This window comes from Wyeomyia smithii, chromosome 1 (assembly GCF_029784165.1).
Source record: "Wyeomyia smithii strain HCP4-BCI-WySm-NY-G18 chromosome 1, ASM2978416v1, whole genome shotgun sequence".
In the NCBI taxonomy this organism is placed as follows: Eukaryota; Metazoa; Arthropoda; class Insecta; order Diptera; family Culicidae; genus Wyeomyia; species Wyeomyia smithii.
In genome coordinates, this window is record NC_073694.1 from 185,049,577 (window position 1) to 185,068,340 (window position 18,764).

Genomic DNA, 18,764 nt, shown 5'->3' on the forward strand with positions numbered 1-18,764 from the left:
TTTTACTTTACTTTTACTTTACTTTTACTTTACTTTTACTTTACTTTTAGTTTACTTTTAGTTTACTTTTACTTTACTTTTAGTTTACTTTTACTTTACTTTTACTTTACTTTTACTTTTACTTTACTTTTACTTTACTTTTACTTTACTTTTACTTTACTTTTACTTTACTTTTACTTTACTTTTACTTTACTTTTACTTTACTTTTAATTTACTTTTACTTTACTTTTACTTTAATTTTACTTTACTTTTACTTTACTTTTACTTTACTTTTACTTTACTTTTACTTTACTTTTAATTTACTTTTACTTTACTTTTACTTTACTTTTACTTTACTTTTACTTTACTTTTACTTTACTTTTACTTTAATTTTACTTTACTTTTACTCTACTTTTACTTTACTTTTACTTTACTTTTACTTTACTTTTACTTTATTTTTACTTTACTTTTACTTTACTTTTACTTTACTTTTACTTTACTTTTACTTTACTTTTACTTTACTTTTACTTTACTTTTACTTTACTTTTACTTTACTTTTACTTTACTTTTACTTTACTTTTACTTTACTTTTACTTTACTTTTACTTTACTTTTACTTTACTTTTACATTACTTTTACTTTACTTTTACTTTACTTTAACTTTACTTTTACTTTACTTTTACTTTACTTTTACTTTACTTTTACTTTACTTTTACTTTACTTTTACTTTACTTTTACTTTACTTTTACTTTACTTTTACTTTACTTTTACTTTACTTTTACTTTACTTTTACTTTACTTTTACTTTACTTTTACTTTACTTTTACTTTACTTTTACTTTACTTTTACTTTACTTTTACTTTACTTTTACTTTACTTTTACTTTACTTTTACTTTACTTTTACTTTACTTTTACTTTACTTTTACTTTATTTTTACTTTACTTTTACTTTACTTTTACTTTACTTTTACTTTACTTTTACTTTACTTTTACTTTACTTTTACTTTACTTTTACTTTACTTTTACTTTACTTTTACTTTACTTTTACTTTACTTTTACTTTACTTTTACTTTACTTTTACTTTACTTTTACTTTACTTTTACTTTACTTTTACTTTACTTTTACTTTACTTTTACTTTACTTTTACTTTACTTTTACTTTACTTTTACTTTACTTTTACTTTACTTTTACTTTACTTTCACTTTACTTTTACTTTACTTTTACTTTACTTTTACTTTACTTTTACTTTACTTTTACTTTACTTTTACTTTACTTTTACTTTACTTTTACTTTACTTTTACTTTACTTTTACTTTACTTTTACTTTACTTTTACTTTACTTTTACTTTACTTTTACTTTACTTTTACTTTACTTTTACTTTACTTTTAGTTTACTTTTAGTTTACTTTTACTTTACTTTTAGTTTACTTTTACTTTACTTTTACTTTACTTTAACTTTACTTTTACTTTACTTTTACTTTACTTTTACTTTACTTTTACTTTACTTTTACTTTACTTTTACTTTACTTTTACTTTACTTTTACTTTACTTTTACTTTACTTTTACTTTACTTTTACTTTACTTTTACTTTACTTTTACTTTACTTTTAGTTTACTTTTAGTTTACTTTTACTTTACTTTTACTTTACTTTTACTTTACTTTTACTTTACTTTTACTTTACTTTTACTTTACTTTTACTTTACTTTTACTTTACTTTTACTTTACTTTTACTTTACTTTTACTTTACTTTTACTTTACTTTTACTTTACTTTTACTTTACTTTTACTTTACTTTTACTTTACTTTTACTTTACTTTTACTTTACTTCTACTTTACTTTTACTTTACTTTTACTTTACTTTTACTTTACTTTTACTTTACTTTTACTTTACTTTTACTTTACTTTTACTTTACTTTTACTTTACTTTTACTTTACTTTTACTTTACTTTTACTTTACTTTTACTTTACTTTTACTTTACTTTTACTTTACTTTTACTTTACTTTTACTTTACTTTTACTTTACTTTTACTTCACTTTTACTTTACTTTTACCTTATTTTTACTTTACTTTTACTTTACTTTTAGTTTACTTTTACTTTACTTTTAGTTTACTTTTACTTTACTTTTAGTTTACTTTTACTTTACTTTTACTTTACTTTTACTTTACTTTTACTTTACTTTTACTTTACTTTTACTTTACTTTTACTTTACTTTTACTTTACTTTTACTTTACTTTTACTTTACTTTTACTTTACTTTTACTTTACTTTTACTTTACTTTTAATTTACTTTTACTTTACTTTTACTTTAATTTTACTTTACTTTTACTTTACTTTTACTTTACTTTTACTTTACTTTTACTTTACTTTTACTTTACTTTTACTTTACTCTTACTTTACTTTTACTTTATTTTTACTTTACTTTTACTTTACTTTTACTTTACTTTTACTTTACTTTTACTTTACTTTTAATTTACTTTTACTTTACTTTTACTTTAATATTACTTTACTTTTACTTTACTTTTACTTTACTTCTACTTTACTTTTACTTTACTTTTACTTTACTTTTACTTTACTTTTACTTTACTTTTACTTTACTTTTACTTTACTTTTACTTTACTTTTACTTTACTTTTTCGTTACTTTTTTATTATACGTTGAAACTAATATTAAACTAATAGCAACGATTTTTATTAGCGGATTTCCCGCCAGCTCGACCCGACACCCAATTCAATAAAACTTTGTGGGTGTGTAGGCCTTACTAAACTAAGAAATTTTGCATACCGCAAATTTATCTGGACTAACATTTCAAAAGGGCTGAAGTTGCAAGCGTTCTTCTAAGAACCAGTATATCTGAATAACGGAATGAGATTAATTAAAAACAAAACGTGATTAAAAAAAAAATAACGTAGATCTTAGATTTTTCCAAACTCAATCTTATCAGATGAACAATTTAGTGGCCACTCTCAGAAAAAAGTATAACTCTGCTCCCAATGAAGATAGATATTTTGTTTGTTCAACAAAGTTTCATATTTTTGCACGTTCTAAAACTGTGCCGAATAAACCATTCCTCTGCTGTAACATATGCTCGTCGTACTCTAAAATGGGTGGATTGGGACAAATGGAGGTTAATGGAGTTTATAGTACTTCAGCTTAACTTCAAGGAAAAGTATTGACATCATCAAAGAAATAGTTATCGGTTTTCGTTATACTCTACTAGAAAATTTTTTGGAAATAAATATTGAAATTCAGTCCGCGCAAATATATATTTCGACTGTGACATACAGTCTTCCTCAGTGATTATGTGGACTGGGCACCTAGTATAGTATAACGGAAACCGATAACTATTTTTTTGATTTCTCAATCACTCTGCTAAGACGCTCGGTATAGATTTTCTAAATATTGACATCATGATTCCACTTGCCCCTTTTTAACCTATACGTTCTTGAAGTTATCGAAAAAATAAGCTAAAATATTATATAACTTTGTAAGGAAAAGTCCTGGAGATATAAAGTCTTCGGCAAAAATGTGTGTTTTGTGTGCCCTAACAATTCCTCCGAATTACACTTTCGTGTAAAATGCAACTAACAAAAGTTAAGTACAAAAAACTAACCTTTAAATAAGTTCCATGTAGTGTACTTTATAACTTTGTACTGAAAAGAGATAGGATTTTCGTTTGTTGAACAAAGTTTCATATTTTTGAATTTTTTACAACTTTGCTGAATAATCTATTTTCTATCTCTTAACACAAAAAAGTTATTTTGTTTTATTTTTAGTATAGTAAACTTTTTATATTTTTTTATAATTTGCGATTATGCGGGTCATTCATGCAAACAATCGCTCTGGAGACACTATTAAGCTAGGATGAAGGTGAAAGGCGCTATGGAATTAAGTTCCACTTTTTGCCTTATTGGACCACTGTGCAGCGCCGGATGTTGAATATAAAATGGTTTTTGTTAGAAAAACTTTTTTTCCTTGAATGAAATGTTCGGAAAAGTTTTAGGCAACTAAATTGAATATCTATAAAGCTCAAAAACCATTTTGAACTGAACGTCATATGAAATGCAAGACCGATTTTCCAAAGTTAGCAGTTTTCAAAAGAAAAACCCACCAAAATATATACCGTCGCCGAACATTAGACAACACGACAGCACTACAGGACTTCCTACCGTTGGTAAACAACCATCCAGACAAGAACGACATAATTAAAAAGAGTGACTCTTGCATGACATTGTATTGTACTATGCCCATGAACATTTTCACTGTCAAATACAGCTTCCCTTGAAAAAGGCCACCAAAAACGGCCGAAACGTCGATCAATTTAAACTGACTGTCGTATAACATCTTTAAAAAGACTAAAAAATCCAGATTAATCCTATCCGTATAACTCATACCAGTCGTTAATAATACACAATATAAAGCTCAAGTTTGAAGAAATCTCAAATGACTGTTTTTAAACTACTTTTTGTTTTTAAAATTATTTGAACTGCACAAAATTTATCCCTTGATAACTTTAAAATTTTCGAAATAGAGTATGCGAAATTTCGACACAGGAAAATGAAAATGACAGCAGTTACACTCACACTCTCTTCAAACTGATATTGAGTGTCACCCGAGTCAATTATCAGTCAATAATCATGTCATTGATATAAATGATATATCTTAACTAATATCGAAATTATTTGATCTGAGCCAATGCATTGCAGGAAGTCAATGAAGTAGGTAGACGCCTTCATCCTACACCCCATAAACATCGCTAGAGCAACATAGTGTGTGTGAAATCACAGTAATGCTAACAGTAACTGATAGAAGCTGAAAGCAATTATCACATTCAGCTCGTTCGTGTTGACACTGATATTCGAAGTTTTCAGCTTCAACTGAGAATCTATCGCTGACAGTGAAAATTTGCAACCATGCCATGTTACCTAGTTAAGTAGGCCCAGCCACTCAGTCGAATTGTTGCGAAATCCGTCTGTTGATTTCTATTAGAAGTAATTTAACTTAAAGAGTGATTTCTTGATTTTATATCTTGTGATATTTATTATATTTTAAAACCTTCCCAAGACACATTCGATATGAATAAACTATTGTTTTTTCCTTAAATTATGCATATAATTTTCCAAGTTGCAACCGTTCTCAAGTTGATATAAATATTAAAACTAAAAATTAGGAAGAATTTTTAAAACCAATATATGTTAGATTCTACGGATTTCTTCGGATTACCCCTTATTTCTGCAGAATTTCCGTATACTTGTACATCTGTAGAAGTGAAACAAATACGTAGATCTACGGACTAATCCGTAGATCTGGCAAGCCTGGATAAAATGTCTGAATGGTACCTTTTATATCGAGGCTTCGCAGTTACTTGGAAAGAGGGTGGAGCGCAGTAGAATAGAAAATGGCCAGAAAAGTTAAACATTTTTAAAAGCTGTACCGGCCGCGCTCGAAAATTTAGCACTAAGAAAAAACGAGTATTCATTTATAAGCTTACTTGCATGGCTGGTTATTTTGGGCCAATTTTCCAACCATTTTTGGTGCTTTTGCAGCTCCCAAGTACTCCTTAACAGCCGCCAGATTTACGGATGAACCTGGCACGTGATGACTGGTAAAATTTTGTCTTTTCTTCCTTTTCACGATCCATTTGTCACCTGTACGGTTTTGGAATGAAAATAATGGTAAATGTTCGAATGGTACCTTTCGTGGTGTAAGCGTGGTAGAGCGAGAAAAACAACAGCAACAAAAACAAATCGTTTCAAAGTTAATTTCGTTGTATACTTTAGTGTCAACTATGCTTGGGAAGTACGGTAGTGATTGGTTGCTCGATATGATTTAGACAATCCAAGTTATTTACTAGTTTTTTCGAATGGTGTCTCAATCAATTGGTTATTTTTGTTACAACAACTCAACCGTAAAAAAATTCTGATCAAATGATGCCAAAACCTTTATGATCTGATAAAAAATGACAAAAATATAAGCGCTCAAACCCTGACCAATTTTTCCATGTTTCAATTTCTTGATTTTCAAATTCAGGCACCTAACTTCCAGATAGACGTAGTCCTACGTCAACATTTGCTTGTTGGAAATTGAAGAACGGTTATTTCCTCTCAGGTCTGCAAAGAATACCATTTTGGATACAGAAGTTGATAAGCATATGCCGCTTAGTCCATGACATTCACTTTGTTCATATCCCCAAAAAAACTTGCATTGAAGTCTCACAATTTTTCAGAATTCTTGATACAGTAGGAGTTTTTTTGAGCGATATCGCAAAAGATCGTCATTCTCAATTGACAATTACCGGGTTATAGTGACGCTGTGTAGAGATGCCAGATACTTTTGAGAAATGTCTTCAACTGCTCGAAAAACCGGAAAAAATCTGCAACGAAATCTGTCCATGATTCGAAAAAATTTCGCTCACGCAGGCAAAAGTCTGCAAGAATCGGCACACATTTTAAGAAAGTCTGCGCAAATATAAAGAGCCTCTTTTAAAAATCTGCAGAAACTATTGAAAATCCCCTTATCTGATAATGGATGAAAAAACTAAAGATAACCCTCTGCCTTATTTTACTCGTTATTGATATTAAAAAATGGTTATCAAAATTATTTGATCAATCATACAAAGTTAAAAGTTTGCTTTGATGATGCTGAACGGATTTAACGTCCGCCTCTCCACATCCTTTCTTTATGATACAGTTACAACATTGATGAAGCCCCTTGGACAGGACAGGATAAGAGTGTTACAGGCTCAAGAAACGCAACAAACATCAAAAGTATTTTGTTCCCTCGAAAGCGATTTTGCAAAGAAAACCACCGGGCCAAAGTTTCAATTAATCAGAATACGTGTCGCGTTTCAAAATACGGGTGATGGCTTTATTTGAAAAACATAAATGGGATAAAATCGCAATTGCAAACACTTTTTTCGAAACCCAAAACATAACGTAGATATAAAAATAACCTACGGTGGCGCCGCTCCTAAACGCTTCTCAAAACATGCTTTAAATTGTTTGTATCCCGCTACTTGGCCAGCTCTAATCAACAGACTGAAAAAAAAATATTTTAGTGCAAACCTGTGTACGAACACTGCCTAACCGGAAAAGGAAAGTGCCGAAGTGGTCAACTTAGGAATTCTATATAGCAAGAAAGCACCGCATGGCCGCATCAAGCACAGTTCAAACAAATCGAATCATACCCTCCCGCGCGCTTTCGTTTCGGGATGCGGAGGACGACCTTCTCGCCTTTGTTGGGTCCACTTCTTCGGCAGGCAGATAGGCAACCCACACCAGCGCCTTCTCGCTTTCTCTCTAGCCTCCAGCCGTCCGTGGTGTTCAATACGACAGTGACAGCCAAGACGATTGATTCGGGACGGGCGACATTAGGAACGAGAAGGCAAAAATCCGCCGATTTCGTCTTCGCACTAGTTTCCCCCTTGCGGGACGATGGTGGAAGGAGACGCGTGAAGAAAAATCGCATGTTTTGCTACGAACGACGACGCTTTGCTCTCTCCGTCACAGGCACAACACAGCGGGTTGGCCAACAGCGGAATGACCCTCGCACAAACACACACACAACCAGGCAGGCAGGCAGGCAGCCGAAACGTACAAAGCCGCTATGCCGCTGAGCTACGGCGGGGTGCGCGGAGCTACCGATGATGAGTTGCTATCGGTGGCGTTCGGAGAAGATTTTTCGCGAAAAAACTAGAAAACGAGGCAGATGCCGTTAGGCCGCAAATGTGGATTTGAGACGCTTTGTTTATATTTCAATCGACGGGAAAAGAAATAAAATTACGCGCTTCTGCCAACGTATAGGCATTTTTTCCAATGTTTGAAAACGGAAAATAATCCAGGATGGCGTGAGAAAGCGGTTCAAACTTCAATTAATCAATTTTGACGGAATGCAATAACACCTGACGAAATGGCACATTTTTTCCAAAAGCGGCCCTTTTTTTGAGTCAAATTTCATTTTAATACTCTAAACAATCATTAAAATTATCCCACACGCATCCTAACAACCGATGCCAGCATTTGCTTTTAACACTTGACAACTATGAATGAAACCTTAGAAACAAATTAAGCTTCCACTTAATTGTACTACTAAAAAACTATACGCAAAGTAATAAACAATCGAGACACGCCTATTTTCTGATGAGAAACTTTCACGTTTTCTTTTCGTGACGCAGCCCAATTTAATAAATATTTTAGTTTATAAGTTATAACTGAGCTAGACATCAAGAAATTTATTTTAAAAACTTAACTGTGCATTTTGTTAATGCCTAAGAATAAATAAGTTTAGTGACACAAACTTGTGTAATACATGTATCCGATGTGTGGAATGCATTTATTTTTACTTATATTGTGAAAATCCAAATTAATCCACCTAGCGGTCAGACCCAGCCGTTCTCATTCGAACTTATTTTATGTTAAAATAGATTTACTCGAACACTTCAATTTTCATGAAAAATACAGCTTGATAATATTTGCTGGATTTATTTATCACTTTTAATAACTAATTTTTGAAGTGTATAATTTTCACACTCAAAACATAACACATATACACATGCAAATAACTTGAAATATATGTTTCAAATAAAAAAAAAAATATCATGTTAGATTCGATTATTTATAATAGGATTTTTTTTCTATTTCAAATATGAATTTCTTTTCACAACTTTTAAACCACGTGTTCAATCATTACAAAATTCATCAGTTAACCCTTAACTACCGTTCATCTGATACCTATCAGTATTGTTCAAATCGGTTGTGTAATTTCTTTAAAATTTTATAGTTTTAGGGCTACTAGACCTCTTGTTTGATAATAATTTTATGAAAATCGGTCCAGCCATCTCTGAGAAAATCGACTGGTTTTGAAAAGTTGCACATACACACACACATACAGAAAATACTCAAATGCTGCTGAAATGCTGAATCGAGTGATATATACCATTCGGCCCTTTGGAGAACTTTTATACCTTCGGTTTCGCCAGTGATTGCTATACCTTTCTAGGAGAAAGACAAAAAGTTTTATTCAACTTCATCCCTAATCCAAATGCACGAACTTTTCTCTTAACACTGCTCATCAGGTCTTGTACAACGTTTGGACCCACCGTTTTCGGTGTGGAAATCCTTTTTCTCTTTCTATACTCCTCCGATTTTACTTCTTTGTGATGTTTCCAAAGTGCCTGTTTCATGATGGCCCAGTACTTCTCCATTGGCCGCAGCTCAGGTGCGTTCGGGGGATTGAGATGCTTCGGTACGAATTTGACTTCCTTAGTCACGTACCACTCCAGAACATGTTTTGAGTAATGACACGAGACTTAATCCGGCCAGAAAGTTGTAGGACCATTGTGTGACCTCAGAGGTGTAAGTAAACGCTTTTAGAGGCATTCCTTCAAGTATACCTGTCCATTGGCCGTCCCGGTTGTCACGAATGGGGTGCTCCGCTTTCCATGCGAGCAAATAACTTGCCGAACCATGTACTTTTTGGCACAATTTGACACCTTCTGCTCTCTAACGTCGTCAGAAACTTTTAATTAATAATGAGCGGTGTAGTACTGGAGCCCCGAAAGCTGCCAGAAGTCTGCTTTTCCATATCTTTCGTCATCCACAACAAGGAAATGGGGTTTCGGCAACATCTGGGAGTAGAGCTTCCGTGCACGTGTTTTCGCCACCGTATTCTACCGTTAATTGCAATTCGGCGCCTTCTAAACTTTGTACGTGTGTAATCCTTCACGTTTTTTCGCATCTTAAACTTGAACAGAAAACTGTGAATTTTACAACACCAATATAGGCGCAGCTTATTGTTTTTAAAGTAAAATAGCAGCTAAAATAAAAGAGTTAGATGCTTGGTGTCAATGAACAACTTGTACAGTAGACTTCAATGTTTAATTTAGTCGACAACAAAACCTATGTTTATCACACATTCCAGAGAGAAAATTGCAGTTTAGTTCTCGAAAAACATTTGATTTCACATTTGTTCCTTTCTAAGTGCTTCTTATTCTCTCTAATTTGACGTTTTTAAGACACTATTGATAACGAAATTTTCTCAGCTTTTCAAAGAAACCAACAGAATTGAGCTAGCTATCACAATTCTAGAGTTCGTTAAAGACAAGCAAAACCGAAAACTGAAAAAGGAAATAACTCTGCAGTAGTTAAATCATGGCTATATGCGTAGGATTTTTTCCATCAAATAGGGTGCTCTATCACCCCTTGAAGGATTTTAAGTCAACTTCCTAACACCCCGTATATCAATTATTTCATCATAATCATAATTTTGTAAACCAATAATTTATACGTTAAATCAGCGATTTCAATTACTACAAGCAATCTAATCATATAAAAAACCAGTTCTATCTTTCCGTCTGCCTCTCTGATCCTTATAGACGTGGAAACTACTGTACCAATCGGCGTGAAAATTTGTATGTAGAGGTTTTTGGAGCCGGAAAAGGTGATTAAAATAGTTCGAGACCCCTCCCTATTCTTAAAGGGAGGGATCTCATACAAATATAACACGAACTTCTACGCAACTTGAAAACTAATCAACTGATGAATTTAGTTATCGTAGATACATTCTAGTACATTCAGTACATGCTCAATTAAATACAAGCTAACGGTATTACCAAAAAATTATCAAGGACGCTGGTTACTGACTTTAAAAGACGAATTTTTTTATCTTAATTGACAGTGGAACTGCTACTTAAGAATAATTGCGAGATTTAGAGATGGTTGACGTGCAATTACCCCTGAAAATATTAAAATATGGCAAATTGTTTGTTTATTTTAATATATAAAACAGGAGGGAAGTATTCCAATCGACACCAGAATTGGGATTTTTTTTTTCAAAGTGAACCTAGAAGAATAATTCCTCCTACTTTGAGCCAAATCCGAGATCGATGCAAAGTTTGTACTCTTTCGTGGTCACTTCGTATGGAATGACCCATATAAAACCTTAGATAATACACAGTATTGAACTATTTTTCAGAATCATGTTCGATCGTGTTTCATTTTTTTTTTTCTTTACAAAAACATCTGGGGATACCATAACTGTATCATTGAACGATTTTTCTCTTTCCAATGTTCTTCCAACCTCGAATCAATTTTGGGTGTAGTCTATTCGGAAATATCAATCATTTTGACAGAATACTACTGTTGATTGACAGCGTAAAATTACAACATATGAGTTATTTAATTTATGCCATCGATCATGTTATTACCTGTAAGCCGTAAATTCTAGTTTTCTTCTAGGACTGAACAAATTACGTTTGAATTTAACTTTGACTCATCCTAGGCAAAACAAAGCTTACAACAAAATATCAACAAACAGATTCTGCTATCGATTTTGGTGTCATTTGGTTTAGTCAGTTTTACCTGTTGAAACCACAATCAACATCTCTCAATCTTAGTTAAAACAATCGAACGCTTTCTGCTCTTTGCAAACGACATACCCAAAGAACGCATTGTTCGTCACAGCTCTCAAAGTTGCTTACCTGTGCCCATATGCGATGCATATAACACGAGTCAGCGTTTTACTGCCCACCTAGTTTTATCCGAAAAAGATCTCCCAATGCACCTACCGTGCCGCTTCGTACACATACACGCTCTGCCGTGGCGGTCAATTTCTCTGCAGTAGCGGCACGAAATTCGCAGGCGGACGGATGACCGCTGCAGCAGCAGCAGCAGAGTGTGCGAAACGGAAACGATAGAAACGTGTGTAAACATGCGAGAGATGGAGAGTCAATTTAAATCGCTGCTGCTGCTGATGCCTTCGCCGATTCGCACAGCAGCAGAGAGGTGAGAGACAAACGTGTTTGTATACCTGCATGCCTTGCGTCTGCCTGTATGCCTTCCCGTCTACCAGCCTGCCTGCCTGACAAAAGCAAGTGCGCTGTTGTTGTGTGCGAGAGAACGAGTGAGAGTTAAATGATATAGTCGTCCTACTGTGAGGCTATTGATATACTGAGGCGTCAAATGAAGCGAAGCAAGAAGCGTCGCAAAAGCGTCCGAGCTACTTCTTCGAACGTCTCAAACCGGTCATACTCGAGCGGCAACGACGCGTCGGTAGAGGCGGCGAAACAGAACGAGTAGTGTTTTGACGCGCGTATACTTACGCGGTAATACCTTGTTCAGACTAATCCTTTCATTGCAAGGTGCTTTATATTTGCATTGTTTTGGTTTGGTAATTGAAAAAAAGCAAATAGAAAACATTTTCGTTTACAAAATGTTAAAATGTTTAAAAAATGTTAGTGCAGTAATACCATGTTCAGACTAAACCTGATATCGTCAAGTGCTTTATATTCGCCTTATTTTGGTCTTAAATAAAGAAAATATCGGGAAAATTTTTCAGGTCGTCAGGAAAATAACACTGGTATTCTTGATTGATATTGCATGCCTAACATACTGAACTTCTTTAGTTGCGAAACGCCAGCCGCTGAGTAACTAGCTGTGCTCACAGGGGTTATTCAAAGCCTAACAGATATCATAAACTAGTTGAACCTTACTCGGGGACAGCGGGTTTAAAATTTAAAATAATTTCTTTTTTTTTACTACGTGTGTAGCGCAACTGACTTCAGAAATATTAATTTACTTCATAAAAAAATCTTTATGTTTACTAAAAACGTGATTTACCGTGCTTGAAGAAGCAAACAAATCTTCATTGGACGAATTCATATTTCCTTTGAACGAAATCCCTGCTGGAATCTAGGAATATGACAACACAACGCATTTGCGACGCTCGCTCCAGTATGTCATAGCAAGCTTCACCCAACGCTTCTGTTTATTCCGCTTCTAATACGCTCAACGCTTCGCTTCATTTGACGCCTCAGTATGTCATTAGCCTGAATGTTTTGCTGCTGCTGCTGCTGCTGCTGTAGTGCGCGCAGTTTTAACGAGAGGTATGGGTGTGTTGTGCGCGGCACCGCTGCTATACACCGTCAAACAGCAATCGCAGTTTGCCTGTTTCGCTCTACACCGTCTTCGCGTACGTAGCTGCGAGAGTCAGCAGCACCGAAAGGACACCGCTCTCGTTGTTTCGAAGTACGAAACCAGCGTAGCGCGACTTTTGCCAGCAGAGCGAAAGGAGCGCGCACGAGAGAAACACACGCGGTGACCGCGAGCGAGCGAGCACAAAACTTGTGCGTTGAAAAGTGCAAAACGCATCTTTTTTTCATTTGCCGTAATTTTCGACCGCTTATTTAAATTTCCAGTTTAGTTGTGCCCGAGAAACGTGACGTGAAGGATGTTTGGTCAGTAGCGCGAGCAGTGATTTAGCCGGCTCGTGAAAAGAAACAGCTGAAGAACAGCGCATATCAAAGGAAACGGCGAGTGTCGGACAAAAGGAACGGAAACAATTAGCCGATTGTATATAAATGCGATTTTTTTTTGAGGATCGCTCGGATCCCTTTGTTCTATCACGCGAGTGTGATCGGTGCGGTACTTCGCTGTGGATAAAGAAGTTTTTAGAACAGCGAGGTGGCGATTAGTGTGCTTCGAAGAAAGATTTTCCAAAGACCACGTTGAGTGTGATTTAGAAGCAACCTGTCAATAGGAAAGTGCGCGATATCAGTGATACCCTGCCCCCGTTGAGGAGTAAGCGGTTATTTTTATTTAACATTTCTGACCAACCACTAGTGACCATTATTCAAGAGGAAGTTTATAGAAAAAAGAAATAAGGGAAAAATCTTGATAGTCTCCAAAGGATTAATCCGTACAGCCACTGCAGCTTTGTAGTGAAGTGTGAGTTCGGGCTGCGAAGAACACAGAGTTTCTTGGTTGTCCCAAATCGACGACATACACAGCAGTCGTGGTCGTCTTGCTGCCCTTCTGTATTTCGAAACGGTGTTTCGGCTGGCTCTCGCCGCGAGGACGTGAGGATTCAGCGAAAATTTTCGCCGCAATATTACCGCTGCGTCCGCCAACAACAAGAGTCAGGAGGCCACAGGCGAGCATTAACCCAAAGCAGTGAAGAAAGAGAAGAAAATTAGTGAAGAGTACCCCTCCCCTACTGTTACCACGCGTCAGTAGAAGTAAAAAAAACTTTGGAGCTGCGAAAAAGAACACAGGATTTTTTTTTCGGTGTGAACCGGCCGTTTCCGCGAAAGACGCGCGAACCCTCGAGAAAATATAACGACGACGACGAGTAGAAAAAAAAAATATAACGCAGCACCAGTGTGTTTTTGTGCCGGTGTGTGCTTAAGTAAATTGGTGCTCAGTGTCATCGCGTCGTCCTGGTGCAGTAAGGCCCAGGTCCTCCAGCGTCGTGCTGTCGTTAGATTTGAGCGCGCGTGTTAAGGCTGATTTCTGCACGGGGACATTCGCATCCCTGTCGCAGAGCTCCAGCCCGGTTACACCAGCCCCCATCGTGGACCAGCAGCATCGGCCGCAAAGGCAACGTCCCCACCACCCCTCGGCAGCGCTAGCGCCACCACCAACGCCGCCGCCACCACCACCGGTGTCATCCGTATCCTCATCTTCATCTCGAGCACTATCAGCGGCACCAGCCTCCACCCTGCAACTCCAACAGCAACAACAGCAGTCTCCAGCAGCTCGTGCCGGTTGGGATTGTAATTTATGTAAGTGAAAAAAAGTATTCTGTATCTTCTTTTTTTTTGTTGTAGTTCGTTTGGTTAGATGATTTGGTCGGTAATTTAGTGAAGGTGAATTCCTTGCTACCATTCGCACTAACCAGGAGGGGAAACGTGCACCCGCGGACCGAGTGTAAAGTTCCAGCGCATTAGGGACAAGTTGCAAGTGACCAGTACTGCCTAATATCAACTGCTTCTAATCACAGTTTCTTGTATTATTATTGGAAATTCATTGCACTAGGATTGATTGAATTTGTATTTTGATGGTTGCAGTTGTTCGAACGAATTTATCTACGATGGTTTTTCTACCAAGCCTATTTAAAACAGTGAAAATCTTGTAGTGATAAAATTTTTTTCGCCAAATTGAAAAAAAAAATCAAATTCCAAAATGACTCGATAAGTGTTCGTCAAAAGTAGTCAATATGGATCGGAATCATTTTTTTTCCAATATTTTTTAGTACCTCTGTACATCGTTCGTGTTGAATAGTGTCCTATTATGAGCAGAGCCTGATGTCATTCCAACGCAGAAATTAACATTAGAAATGAAAATGCTTTTCATACGTTCTCATCGTACGGCACGAGTATTTCTTATACTGGAAATGAGCATAGGAAATATCACAATATTTCCCCCTTTACATAGACTATTGTAATATCTTTGCAGATTATTTTGGCTGCCTTGATATATATTTTTTAGAACAGATCTCAATGTTTTCCTCCACTAATCACTAAAAATGATATTTATTACATGGATATTGTGATTCTATGATTAACAAAAATGATCTTCTGGAAGTTGAAAACATAGACACTGCGAAGAATACTTGAAAACATTTAAATCGAAAATCTGCCTCTCGTTTTCTGGTTAATTTTTGGCCAACAATTTTAAGACATTTTGATGAAAATAAACGTTATCTCTCTTAACTTTCACTCAATACTTATAAATACAACTTTTCACGCTAGATTATCAATATAATATCATTTTTTGCTAGTGGAGCTATGGCCGTTTCTCTGAATTCATTCAAAAACGCGTGCGATGTTTACGATTGAGACTTAAGCAAGTATTAAACGAAGCGATTATTTGCTATTTTTGGTACGAATTTTATTTGCACAAAATAAAATCCGTACCAAAATTAGCACATATTTGCTTCGTGTAATATCTGCTTTAGTAGGCCGACTGGAAACATAAAATCCATATTATTTCATCAGTTAAGAGTTTACCCGGTATTTGAAAGATTGTTTTCATAAGTATTTTTCTGCGCCAAGTGAAATGTTGTATATCGAAAAATAATCGTTCAACAACAACGTCAAAAACAAACATTTTAGATGAAAAAAATCGGTTGAGTAGTTTTTCGGCAATACCATGCCGAGATAAAAATTCAGGTTAACCCTCTAGCGCCCAAGTTAACTTTCAGACAAACTTCGAAAAAATCACTATGAATCTTTATAAACATTTTTTAAGTATTGATTGAAGCTTTTCAGAGGTGTAACTGAAGACCGTTTAGAGGCGGCACTGGGTACTAGAGGGTTAAGCTTGAAGAGTCGAGACGAGGTGCGGAGTCTTTATTGCTCAAATCTTTATGAAAATTTGGGATAACCTTCTCAAAAAGTTGAGCATAAAATTTTTCGTTTTTCTAAATTAAAGGTATGTAACCTCTTAAAATATTTTAGAAGATATCCACAATACGAAATTATTTTGGTGATGGGCCTCCACATTCCACGTGGACAGATTTTTGACGATTGTGATTCCCCCTACTTTCATTCCATGAAAAAACGCCCATAAAATTCTAAAAATTTTATACATACCGTGGACATTTAGTACTAAAGGGTGGAAAAACCTCGAAAACCAGGGAATATCAGGGAATTCATTTTTCGATCAGGGAAATCAAGGAATATCAGAGAAAACTGAAAAACAATCAGGGAAAATTTTTTAAACGATACGCGATTTTTTTAAACGACTTTTCAGCGCAATAAGTGATTTTTGAAACCTAAAAGGCTTATTCAGAACCGCTACCACTCGGTTTTATATCTGATCGGATACGTTTTTTACTGGGATTTCAGAGTTGCAATCATCTACGTTGCATTTTTTTGTGCTGAATGCTGAAAAATATCAGGGAATTAATGCTGTATTTCAGGGAATATCATGGAAAATCAGGGGAATTTTGGAAACTTTTTCGACATTCTGTGCTATCTGCTTTTATCAGAAAATCGCTTATCCTTCCAAATCAAGCCACAACACGATACCATGGAACGAGGTGAAATTGATAAATTTTTATAATGTTTTCTAGTTATCTCGCTTCATATACATTTTTCCCGAAATAATAGGTATTCAAAACAAGTGCTGCTATGTACTCAAGAAAACCTCTATGGCTCTTGGTGAAATTTCTGTCGTTTCCTTTATAAAATGAATTTACAAATTCTATTAGGTACTATGAGATGAATCGGGATGAAATGGATCACTCTTGAAATCCAAACATTCTTTTGGAAATGTGCTATCATTCGATGTTTTCATGATGAATGATAATTTTTGAACTCAAAAAATATCAAATACAGCATGCTTGGAATGAAAATAACGATGTTTGGTATTAATATCTATTTATTCTTGTTAGGTTAATATCTATTTATTCTGGTTTACGAGATGAAATTTTCTAATTTTGCTCGCATTTGATGAATGTTAGACCGATTTCAATTTGGTTTGTTGCAGAAGATCAAAAACTAGCTCTGGATCATCATTATTGGTATTAATGGTATGAAATAATCGTTCTTGAAAATTATATTTTTTGAGCTTTTATCGATTTTTAAATTAACGTAATTTTCCCCTAATTTAGTTTACATTAAGTAAACTAAATATTTTTTGGTTGTTTTGGAACTTTTATGATCAAATTGGATTGAGGATTGAATGAGTTAGAATAGTTTTTCGCAAATATATAAAATTGCACCGGACATGCAAGGATTAATTCAGATAGATGCGTAAATTATGTAGAATTGTATTTCAGGACAAGTAAGCATTACCTAGTGTTGTAAGATTGGTATTTTTTATCATAAATTTTTAGGTGATCAACTTCACCCCAATGATTAATTTCACTCATTAGTCTTGACGAGGCTGAGAATCGGACACACCAAGCTAACATATGGATACCTGCTAGAGAGAAAAGAACCACCAAACTGCCAGTGGTGCAATTGTAGGCTTACAGGGGAGCATATCATTCAATTTTGTCCATCCCTTGACGCTGAAAGAGCAGCAGCTTGACTCCCAGCCACATTTGAGAAGCTTTAGCTGATGACACCAACAGGGTCTCACAAGTTTCGAATTTCTTTAAAACGATTAATCGTTTAATATTATGAAGCATGGCAATCACAAACCACATATGGAATACTTTGTTGATGAATTCAGAACAGTTCACAACTTTTACCATGTTAAAGGAGCTTCGTAGCCGCAAGGTTACAGAGTCCGCTTTGACAAACGGGTGGTCATAGGTTCTAATCTTAGTAGAATCAGACAACTCTATATTCTCAGGCTCCTCCACACGAAAACTTCGTTCCAGACTGGAAAACTCGTATCCAAACCTTCGAAAATTTCATCCACCCATGTTATCCGCTTTAGTAACCTGCTTGAGGAGATTATAAGGTCGATAAAGGAGATAAGGTGAATACAAGCACTATAGCACGTAGCAGGTGACTTCTTTATAAGTGACGTTGCACAAAGGAAAAAAAAACAAGAAAAAAGTGCAAGAAACATTCGGACAATGCCCCAAAAGATTATTGGTCGCAGTGGGGTCCAACAAAAAAAAAAATGGTCAATCCGGTATTACTTTACAACAAAAGGTTTGTCCGTTACTCCTTCCTTTATGATAGATATCATGATTTTATTTGTTTCTTTTCTGATCAATATTTTGTTTAATATTTCTAGTATTGCATTTCGGTTTAACCTGAGAGTTCTGAGAAAAAAGACCTCTACAACCGATAAATCATAAACATGAACAATGCATTGTACACAACGTTTTACGATTGTAATCTGTAAAGCGAGCAGTGTTTGTGAGTTTACGTGAATGTGAAAAACGAACGAGAACTGTGGGTGTAAATAGGACCTTAAAAAAACTACCTTATCTAGACGAGACTCGAACCCGCAACTTGAGCGGAGCTCGTAGCCTCAAGGTTACTGGGTCCGATTCGACAAGCGAATGTCCGTGAGCCCCCTACTTAACCCTTCCCTCACGCTAAATTCCAGAGA

The 18,764-nt window shown here is 35.1% G+C and overlaps 2 protein-coding genes across 6 annotated transcripts in view; one reads left to right on the forward strand and one right to left on the reverse strand.

Moving 5' to 3' along the window:
- LOC129721045 (coiled-coil domain-containing protein lobo) overlaps positions 1-5,522 on the reverse strand; it is a 465,133-nt gene extending 459,611 nt beyond the window's left edge. Inside the window, exon 1 of the mRNA XM_055673158.1 lies at positions 5,462-5,522. The gene's annotated coding sequence lies outside the window, so the exon portion shown is untranslated. The remainder of the gene's footprint in view (positions 1-5,461) is intronic.
- The window catches only part of LOC129721055 (protein distal antenna), a 44,328-nt gene that overhangs the window by 1,984 nt on the left and 23,580 nt on the right, over positions 1-18,764 (forward strand). For 3 of the 5 annotated variants that reach the window (XM_055673182.1, XM_055673190.1, XM_055673172.1), the window contains exon 2: positions 13,163-14,527. The gene's annotated coding sequence lies outside the window, so the exon portion shown is untranslated. Of the gene's footprint in view, positions 1-12,883; positions 14,528-18,764 lie in introns of those variants that run through there. The other 2 variants (XM_055673206.1, XM_055673197.1) reach the window with 2 other exon arrangements.